At 39.6% G+C, this 11,353-nt stretch overlaps 1 long non-coding RNA gene across 1 annotated transcript; it reads right to left on the minus strand.

Moving 5' to 3' along the window:
• Positions 1–4,478: 4,478 nt before the first annotated feature.
• On the minus strand, positions 4,479–7,288 carry LOC306918321. The gene is made up of 3 exons (XR_013789323.1): positions 7,263–7,288; positions 6,026–6,268; positions 4,479–4,565 (listed from the first exon to the last, which is right to left on the minus strand). It is a non-coding gene; the product is annotated as an uncharacterized lncRNA (long non-coding RNA).
• Between the last annotated feature and the right edge of the window lie 4,065 nt (positions 7,289–11,353).

An 11,353-nucleotide genomic window follows, 5' to 3' on the forward strand; every position in this document is an offset into this window, starting at 1 on the left:
GATTTTTTTTTTAAAGAGATTTAGGGACCACGCCCTTCAGGCTCGGTCCCTAAATTAAACCTAACTGTAGGGAGTACAAACACAGTAAAGAACCTGGGGGTTATCATCCTAACTGTAGGGAGTACAAACAGTAAATAACCTGGGGGTTATCATCCTAACTGTAGGGAGTACAAACACAGTAAAGAACCTGGGGGTTATCATCCTAACTGTAGGGAGTACAAACACAGTAAAGAACCTGGGGGTTACCATCCTAACTGTAGGGAGTACAAACACAGTAAATAAACTGGGGGTTATCATCCTAACTGTAGGGAGTACAAACACAGTAAAGAACCTGGGGGTTATCATCCTAACTGTAGGGAGTACAAACACAGTAAAGAACCTGGGGGTCATCATCCTAACTGTAGGGAGTACAAACACAGTAAAGAACCTGGGGGTTATCATCCTAACTGTAGGGAGTACAAACACAGTAAAGAACCTGGGGGTTATCATCCTAACTGTAGAGAGTACAAACACAGTAAAGAACCTGGGGGTCATCATCCTAACTATAGGGAGTACAAACACAGTAAAGAACCTGCGGGTCATCATCCTAACTGTAGGGAGTACAAACACAGTAAAGAACCTGGGGGTTATCATCCTAACTGTAGGGAGTACAAACACAGTAAAGAACCTGGGGGTTACCATCCTAACTGTAGGGATTACAAACACAGTAAAGAACCTGGGGGTTATCATCCTAACTGTAGGGAGTACAAACACAGTAAAGAACCTGGGGGTTACCATCCTAACTGTAGGGAGTACAAACACAGTAAATAACCTGGGGGTTATCATCCTAACTGTAGGGAGTACAAACACAGTAAAGAACCTGGGGGTTACCATCCTAACTGTAGGGACTAGGAGTACAAACACAGTAAAGAACCTGGGGGTTACCATCCTAACTGTAGGGACTAGGAGTACAAACACAGTAAAGAACCTGGGGGTTATCATCCTAACTGTAGGGACTAGGAGTACAAACACAGTAAAGAACCTGGGGGTTACCATCCTAACTGTAGGGACTAGGAGTACAAACACAGTAAAGAACCTGGGGGTTACCATCCTAACTGTAGGGACTAGGAGTACAAACACAGTAAAGAACCTGGGGGTTATCATCCTAACTGTAGGGAGTACAAACACAGTAAAGAACCTGGGGGTCAGCATCCTAACCGTAGGGAGTACAAACACAGTAAAGAACCTGGGGGTTACCATCCTAACTGTAGGGACTAGGAGTACAAACACAGTAAAGAACCTGGGGGTTATCATCCTAACTGTAGGGAGTACAAACACAGTAAAGAACCTGGGGGTTATCATCCTAACCGTAGGGAGTACAAACACAGTAAAGAACCTGGGGGTTACCATCCTAACTGTAGGGAGTACAAACACAGTAAAGAACCTGGGGGTTACCATCCTAACTGTAGGGAGTACAAACACAGTAAAGAACCTGGGGGTTATCATCCTAACTGTAGGGAGTACAAACAGTAAAGAACCTGGGAGTTACCATCCTAACCGTAGGGAGTACAAACACAGTAAAGAACATCTATGAAAAGGAAACACAATGAGCAGAAAATGAACCATGTTGTAAATACAAATTGAGGCACCGCAGGGAGTTGAACCCCGTTCTGGTAAACCAGTAGTACCACACCAGTGCCTTATTTTGTGTTTTGTAATTTACAGGTCCAAAAGCAAACAGTCATTACAACAGTAATAATTTCATAATTTACATGGTAGGCAATATATAAAAGAATACAGAAGCAAAAGATAACATTTCAAATTTGCAAAATATTTTTTTAAACGTATTCTTGCCGACCTCCCACGGCAAGATCATTTATATTTAAAAAAGTCCTTTATAGCTTACTTAGAAATTCAAATTGAGAAATTTGAATCATAACAGAGATGAATGAGAGCCATGATTATGTCTCTATACAATTGAAAACCAATTGAAAACCAGAAGACTCACTCCACAAATACCTTAAGGAAAATATATTTGTGCTCATAAAGTGCTGCAAAGTGAAAAGTGCAGCAGAAAACGTTGGGTCATAGGCCCATGGTCAATGACTCGCCTACTGACCGGCATGAATGAAGTTTTAGCTGCAAATGGCAGCATAAATAAATCACACCAATACACAACACATAATGCGATCCGATGCAATCGCACATTATAAAGACATAAATCACATCAATCCACATCACATACCTAACCTAACCCTAACCTCATTATGTGATGTGGGATGATGTGATGAAGCCTTACTCACAAATGTGAAATGATACGAGACATAAACACACATCACATACCGGGCCTGTGTCCATATGTGATGTGGGCTTACATAATGAAGCTTTACTCACAAATTAGATCTGATAATATAGCACCGACAATGGTCTTATGACCTAGATGTTTGCTGCTGCACTTCTCACTTTAAGTACTTTGAGCACTTTATGAACAAAATAGATCGTCTTGGTCTCCGCCCAAGCAGTTAACCTTTGTTTTCGTGGCGCGAGTATTTTCTTCCAGCCAGTTGTCCCATGTTAATGTTAATATAAAACATTCACGTGTTTTCAAAAGAATTGCATACATTTAAAGAAAAACAAATATAAATTACATGTAAAATGTTGAGATTGAATATAGCAGATCTCCAAACAAGGTCCTGGGAAACAAACATGTATTTTGGTTGTCGAGCTTTATCTTTATACTGAAATGTTTACATTACACTGAATGAGAAAAAAAAAAAAAGACAATTCAAGCCATTTGTGGACGATGGACATAAATTATACAAGGTGCAGATTATGCAATGGCAGCAGCATTCTGCTTCATGTTCTTTGTGCCCCAGTATTTGTCAGCAATACTATGAACATTAGTACACAACATGTAACACTATGAACATTAGTACACAACATACAACACTATGGATGACATTAGAACACAACATACAACACTATGGATGACATTAGAACACAACAGCAATAAACACAATTCGTATGGCGTGAGCGATGCGCCTACATCACTTCCTGTTCTGAACATAACAGTGTGTACCTCACCTAAATAAAATGAGGCCGACCAACAAGAATGACGAGCTATCCGCAATTGCTGTGAAATAATCACATCAAATCATATAAATGCACATCACATACCAGGCCTGTCTTCATATGTGATGTGGACTGATGTGATGCCGCTTTACCGGCAAATGACACAACGCAAATGACGTGAAACGATACCACGCCAATCAATTGAGACTGTATGCGAGACACGGCCCGAATCACGCACCACATACACTAGTGAAGAACCAGTGTGATAGATAGGAGAGAAATAAATAAGAAATTACTTAAAAAAATAAAGCGAAATGCGATTAAAAACTCTGACCACAAAAACAAATAACTTTATTAAAGCAAAGAATAGAAAAGAGAAAAGATGAAGGTCGGGTAGAAACCTTGTATGTCCAAAACAGTTACTTTTCTGGAAAAAAAGAGAACCTGTGATCCAATGATATTATTTATTGTGAATATAATAAGTCTTTCAATGTTTAGTTAAAAGCTCTTGTTGATACTTCACCGGTTCAATATACAAAAAATACATACAATATATGTTATATAAATAAAAACAAAATATTCAATAATGCATTGAATCGTGAGCTTGTAGATCGGCTATTTGTTCTACTTAGTGTGTGACACTGTAGCATGACCAAGTAAGGAAGTTAATTTACAAAACGTTGAACTATGGATATACAAGGTTTCTGTCCAACAGCCAAAGATAATAAACTACGCTCACTTACCTTCAATATCAGCCAGTAAACTCAAAACACACTAACCAAGGAAGCAAATGACACATCGGCCATCATTTTCTTCCTCCGTTAGTTTGCACAGATGTACAGCATAGAAGGTTGTAAAGAGTAGGGGTGTAACGATACTGGTTCAATATGGCGATACAATGATTTGAAATCGATACAGTAACCATTTAAAATACATTTAACCTTTTTTAATCAAGTAATTAAAATCCTTTCATTGATACAATCGATTGCATAGCAAAACGATACATAGTCAATGTTGCAGTATTCATTTCGATATGCTTCGATTCTTTAAATTAAAATGGATTTTTCGATGCAGTTACTATATCGTTACACCCCTAGTGTAACAGTGTTAAGCAGGCTACATGCTACCATAATGATACCAGACATAAATCACATACCTCCACATCACACAAAGTACACTAGTGAAGAACTAGGGCAAGAAGAAATAAATTACTTATAAAAAAAAGAAAGCGAAATGCGATTAAAAACTCTGAGCCAACAAAAATAAATAACTTTATTAAACGCAAAGAATAGCGTAGAAAAGATGAAAGACACTAGAATTGGACTGGCATCACACACACACACACACACACACACACACACACACACACACACACACACACACACAGTGAAGCGATACATCAGCAGGAATCAAAAGGTGAAAAACTAACCTTCACTGCTAACAGCAAGCAGCAGCATCATCATCATCATCATCGGAAGACATCGGTATTAGGTACAAACTGTCAGCTTCACGTTCTGAAATGACAGGAAAAAAGAACAAATTTAGTTGTCGGCCTACAGGATGACATTTTGAAAGTCATAAGTCACTGACAGGGCATTATTTTACTTTAAAATTGCCACACAAATTGTGATTAAGGGCCACTTCACCCCTTTTGCAACCAGAGCTTATTTTAATGTTTAGGACACAAGAAACACTTTCCTGGGGTTTGTATGTGTGCAAAATACGTTTTTTCATGATGCCATGTTCATGACCAAAAACATGTCATGAAAATGTAGTCTCACTTCCTTCCTGGACTACAAATGCACACCTCCATGCAGCCTCTGCCCTCTCCACAAGGAGGGGAAGTGCACTAAAGCAATACATTTTCATTTAATTGACACAACAATTGGATAACTTTGTTCTATTTGTACACTAATAGTTAGACCCGTGGTTCAATTTTTATACTTCGAATTACAAGCCTTTAGAGGCAAGGTATTCTGAAACATTACAAAAATAAACGGAAATAGCAGATCTACCCGCTCAAGTTTTTAGCTTGTACATCGGCCATTTCCACTCAGCTAATTTGACTATATTCAGAACGCTGCCATCTTGCCAGCAAGGAGCCAAGTAGGTGCAACTTCCCAATGACAGCCCATACATCCAAACATAAGTCCTATCTAATTGTATTAAACAACATCAAACTCACCAACATTGCAGCTGTGCTGCAAAGTGTTTGTTTCATAAAAATCCACCATAGACATGTTATGAGCTACTTCCTAAATTCCTTGCAGATGATTATTTTCTAAGTATCAGAGTTTGGAAGCGCTCGTTATCAGTAAAGCAACCTCCTGCTGCCTCCTGCATGATGTGCACATTCTAAACAGGTGGTACACATGGGCCGTTGAGTGATCGTCAACGAGCGCTTCCAAACTCCAACACACAAAAAAACAAATCACATGAAAGGAATTTATTGACGGGAAGTAGCTCATAACATGTCTACAGTGGATTTTTATGAAACAAACACTTTGCAGATAGAAAGAGGATAATTCAAGCTTTTCGTACAGCTGCAACGTTGGAGAGTTTGACGTTGTTTAATACAATTAGATATGACTTTTCTGTTTGGATGTATGGGCTGTCATTGGGAAGTTGCAACTAGTTAGCACCTTGCTGGCAAGATGGCCGCGGTCTGAATAAGGTCAATTGGGACACTTCACCCCTTTTGCAACCAGATCTTATTTTAATGATGTTTGAGAGACAAGAAACACTTTCCTGGGGTTTGTGTGGGTAATATGTGTTTAGATATTTTAGTATTTCAAAGTGTCCATGATGTCATGGACAATGGGCTCACTTAATTCCTGGACTACATGTTGTCTCAGTAAGAAAACAGTAAGTTAATCACAATCATTTGTATGACAATTAAATGTACAACTCAACATGTTGTAATGGTGACACAGCCCTAGTTTCTACTACAGCCACATGTAATCCAGGTACGTACCGTGTGGGGCCTTTCGTCACTCGGTTGAAGAGAAGCTGGTATTAATAGAGCCACGAAGGTTGTACGGCACAAATGTCCCGAACACCCTTCGCCTCGTAATCTCAGGGAGAGCGTTCGTTGACACCGTTATACGTTTCAGCTCTCGGGGGCTCGCCGCGGCATCGACTGCGTCCAGGTTCCATCTCCACGCCCCCTTTCCTGAGTATTATACCAGCCATCTGCATCCAAGGTCACATGATTACCCTGCAAGACACGCATACATATACCAACATTACACACTTTATCCAGATTTTATACATTGTAGAATTCATATTAAAAAAACAGGGAAGAAATCGTCAAAAACAAAATCTACATTATAAAGAACTTGAGTAAAAGTAAAAAGGGTATTGGCATAAAAATGTACTTCAAAATGAACAAAAGCATGCAGATTGTCCCATTTGAAAATAGCAGATCTACAAGCTAACAATGTGTCGCATCGCAATGCATTGAGAGCTTGTAGATCAGTGGTATTGTTATAGTTATATTGTATATATATGTTTAGATCGGCATTTCAGCATGTGTAAGAACAGTCATTACGACGGCATCAAGGCCCACCAAAATACATTTGTCAACTAAACCACCTGTAGATTTAAGTGGACTAAAATCTTTTGACATTTAGTTGACTAAAACTAGACTAACACTAAAACATTCCAGGGGACTAAAACTAAATTAACTATTCAAGAGTCTACGACTAAAACTAAAATCTAAATTTGCCGCCAAAAACACTGTTTTGTCACAATAAATGCTATAAAAACACTACTGTTTAAACAATAACAGTGTTAAATACAGATAAAACACTACTGTTAAGAATAACCGTGTTAAATGTAGATAAAACACTACTGTTTAAACAATAACAGTGTTAAATGTAGATAAAACACTAATGTTTAAACAATAACAGTGTTAAATGTAGATAAAACACTACTGTTTAAACAATAACAGTGTTAAATGTAGATAAAAAACTAATGTTTAAACAATAGCAGTGTTAAATGTAGATAAAACACTACCGTTTAAACAATAACAGTGTTAAATGTAGATAAAACAATACTGTTTAAACAATAACAGTGTTAAATGTAGATAAAACACTAATGTGTAAACAATAACAGTGTTAAATGTAGATACAACACTACTGTTTAAACAATAACAGTGTTAAAGTCAGATAAAACCGTGTGTTTGTTCCAAACAAGCATTGCTAACATACCTCTCAGCCTCATGGCTCTGCAGACTGCTGCTGTGCAGCACAAGTCTGTCACTTCCTATTTAAATCCTAAGCCCCGCCCACTGGATCCGGGTCTGTTCACCTACGTCACATGATGAAAGTCCGGCCGTCATTGGTCCGTCAGAGTGAATTGGTGGAGTTAGCCGCACGCACGCACGGACGCACACAGGGAGGCGAGTGGTGGATCTAGGAATAGCCTGCCCTCAAAAACGTTTTTATATAAAATGTAATTATCATGAATGAATGATAAACGTTTTATTGATTAAAAAACCCTAAAAGAAGAGATATATATAGCCTTTATTACAGTCAGACAGACGGACGGACGGACGGATGGATGGTTTGGACATACAGCAATGATAGCCTATATGTGATTCTTGCTATAGCAATTTTAGCCTGTATTTCATGCATTTTTGTAGGGTATAATTATTTGAATAAATGGTTCATTTAAAACCAGTAGGAAATGGACACATGATGGAGCCAATATGAAGCAGGGGTCCTTAGGGAGGTTACAGGGGGTCCCCAGCAGGTCAGGGGTCCTTGGGGAGGGTACAGGGGGTCCTTGGAGAGGTTCCAGGGGGTCCTTGGGGAGGGTCCAGGGGTCCTTGGGGAGGGTCCAGGGGGACCTTGGAGAGGTTCCAGGGGGTCCTTGGAGAGGTTCCATGGGGTCCTTGGGGAGGGTCCAGGGGGTCCTTGGAGAGGTTCCAGGGGGTCCTTGGAGAGGGTCCAGGGGGACCTTGGAGAGGTTCCAGGGGGTCCTTGGAGAGGTTCCAGGGGGTCCCCACTCCCCAGTAAAATGATTGAATACAGCATTAAGAAACCACTTCATCCAAATGTATACTTGGCTATTCAAAAGATCTCCAAGCTGCACATCTGCCTTTTTTTAAATGTTTTGAAAAATGTCGAAAGATGTTTGGAAAAGTTTGAATAATATTGCATTTCTAAAAATAATTATTCTCTGATCTGGGGGTCCCTGGTACAACATAGTGTTCAGATGGGGGTACCTGGTACAACATAGTGTTCAGATGGGGGTCCCTGGTACAACATAGTATTCAGATGGGGGTCCCTGGTACAACATAGTCTTCAGATGGGGGTCCCTGGTACAACATAGTGTTCAGATGGGGGTCCCTGGTACAACATAGTGTTCAGATAGGGGTCCCTGGTACAACATAATGTTCAGATGGGGGTCCCTGGTACAACATAATGTTCAGATGGGGGTTCCTGGTACAACATAGTGTTCAGATGGGGGTCCCTGGTACAACATAGTGTTCAGATGGGGGTCCCTGGTACAACATAGTGTTCAGATGGGGGTCCCTGGTACAACATAATGTTCAGATAGGGTTCTGAACATTATAATAATAATAATAATAATTCGTATAGTCTTTTTTATTGGCCTAAAATATTGTCTATATTCATACATTCATGAATCCACTTGCTGACCGGCTGTCGGCATTGAGCATTGTTTTTAAAGGGGTTTATATTTGATCCTTCCATTAACATCCTGTATAAGGTGGACTGCGGTCACGTGTGTTATGATTTGTTACGATTGGTTTTGTTATGATGTAGTATAGATATATATATTTATTGGTTAATATTATGTATATATCTATATGAGGTAACTGGTGGTATTGTTATAGTTATATTGTATATATATATGTTTAGACCTCTTTGATATCTCTTATTATATATATATATATATATATATATATATATATAGCTATACATCCAGTAGACTTGTTATGAACCATATATTGGAATAGAGAGCGCCTTCTATTATATATGTGTTCTGTTCCACTTCAGGTTGGATTGGCTGTGTTCTGCCTTGTAGTACACCAACGAGGGGCCGGCTCTAGCCAGGCGTCTGATCAACGCCTGACTCCCTGATTGGCTGCCGGCCAGGAATGCGCCGTGCTCTACTTAGCCAGTCTGTGTCTGACAGCTCGGGGGGAATGTCGCTAGGACCTTCTCCCGATCCGCTACTACCATGTGTCACCGCTAACTGTTAATATCTAAACCTTATTGTTTAAATCCTTGTTGTGTTCCGAACGCCCTTCGGAAAGGCGTTACTCCTTTATTGTATTTCCCTTTTGTTTAATTGAAGAGCCGTTATTGTATTTATATTCTTGGTTACGTTTTATTATATACATACCTTTATAATAAAACTTCGTATTTGATCATGGTGTCTGCTCCCCCTTCATATGTTACTCACTCATTTACCCCTAGACTTATGATTTGTAACAAAGGTTTATATGTGATCCTTCCATTAACATCCTGTATAAGGTTTATATGTGATCCTTCCATTAACATCCTGTATAAGGTTTATATGTGACCATTAACATCCTGTATAAGGTTTATATGTGACCATTAACATCCTGTATAAGGTTTATATGTGACCATTAACATCCTGTATAAGGTTTATATGTGACCATTAACATCCTGTATAAGGTTTATATGTGACCATTAACATCCTGTATAAGGTTTATATGTGACCATTAACATCCTGTATAAGGTTTATATGTGACCATTAACATCCTGTATAAGGTTTATATGTGACCATTAACATCCTGTATAAGGTGTATATGTGACCATTAACATCCTGTATAAGGTTTATATGTGACCATTAACATCCTGTATAAGGTTTATATATGACCATTAACATCCTGTATAAGGTTTATATGTGACCATTAACATCCTGTATAAGGTTTATATGTGACCATTAACATCCTGTATAAGGTGTATATGTGACCATTAACATCCTGTATAAGGTTTATATGTGACCATTAACATCCTGTATAAGGTTGATATGTGACCATTAACATCCTGTATAAGGTTTATATGTGACCATTAACATCCTGTATAAGGTTTATATGTGACCATTAACATCCTGTATAAGGTTTATATGTGACCATTAACATCCTGTATAAGGTTTATATGTGACCATTAACATCCTGTATGAAGCGAACATGTCAAACATGTCAAACTTCCCTCATGCTTTAAGTAGCATGTGACGTGTCAAACACAATAAAAACTCCTTGGGCTAAAGACATTCTGATCTCATCACAAATGTGATGAGATCAGCACATTTTGGGGAATTTGGCTATGGCCGTTTTTAGCCAAAGGAGTGTTTTGTGTGTAAAACTAATGCTTGAAATGGATTCAGAACCATGAAAACCCCCTAGTTTGACACGTCACATGCTACTTAAAGCACAATGAAAATTAGAAAATCTTACCTTATATAGGATGTTAATGGTACGGTCACATATTAACCCCTATTCAAAATTGCACAATGCCGACAGCCGGTCAGCAAGTGGATTCATGAATGCATGAATATAGACAATATTTTAGGACAATAAAAAATATATGCGAATAAATATTATTATGAATATGAATATTAATCAAATGTATGCAGAGTGTAAAATGAATACTTACTCATGTACTCTGTGAGTACATGAGAAGGCTCCCTTGACTCAAATACACCAGAGTAAGGCTAAGTGTGGACAAAGACGGACACATGCACAGATGAACAGTCTGGTGAGACATAGGAGGAAACTAGGCAGGAGGCAAACCCTATCCTAGAAACCTACCAGTGCCTGATGTCCCCCAAGAACACACAAGGCAGAGAGAGCTTCCTACTAGTTCTGGCAGGGGAGAAAAGGACAGTGGGTGGGTCCGCGGGAGGGTGCCCTGGGCGCGGCGGTTGCTGAGGTGTGGTCAGCACTGGTTTGCTGCACCTGGCCGGCAGGTTTCGAACCACAGCCTGTTGGCCGGGGGTGGCTCGCCCTCCCGGTGATGGCTGCGTGCGGGGTGCCCCTCTGTGGACTTGTCTATAGCTGGAAGCCTGGAGGAGAGGAGCAGTGACTTGGCCAATCACTGGAGGAGAGGAGCAGTGACTTGGCCAATCACTGCTGACCCGCCAACTGGAGAGTGTAGTGGTTGAGGGTTGAAACACTCTAAGAAGGTTGGAGACCACCTGCTGACCTCTCTTCCAGGCCAAGGCATCCAGAAATGGATTATATTCGCATCTTTGACGTATTTACAAACTGTAGTAACAGCTTCCGCACAAGGTATACAGGCTG

Source organism: Electrona antarctica (genome assembly GCF_951216825.1).
Source record: "Electrona antarctica genome assembly, contig: scaffold_324, whole genome shotgun sequence".
Lineage (NCBI taxonomy): Eukaryota > Metazoa > Chordata > Actinopteri > Myctophiformes > Myctophidae > Electrona > Electrona antarctica.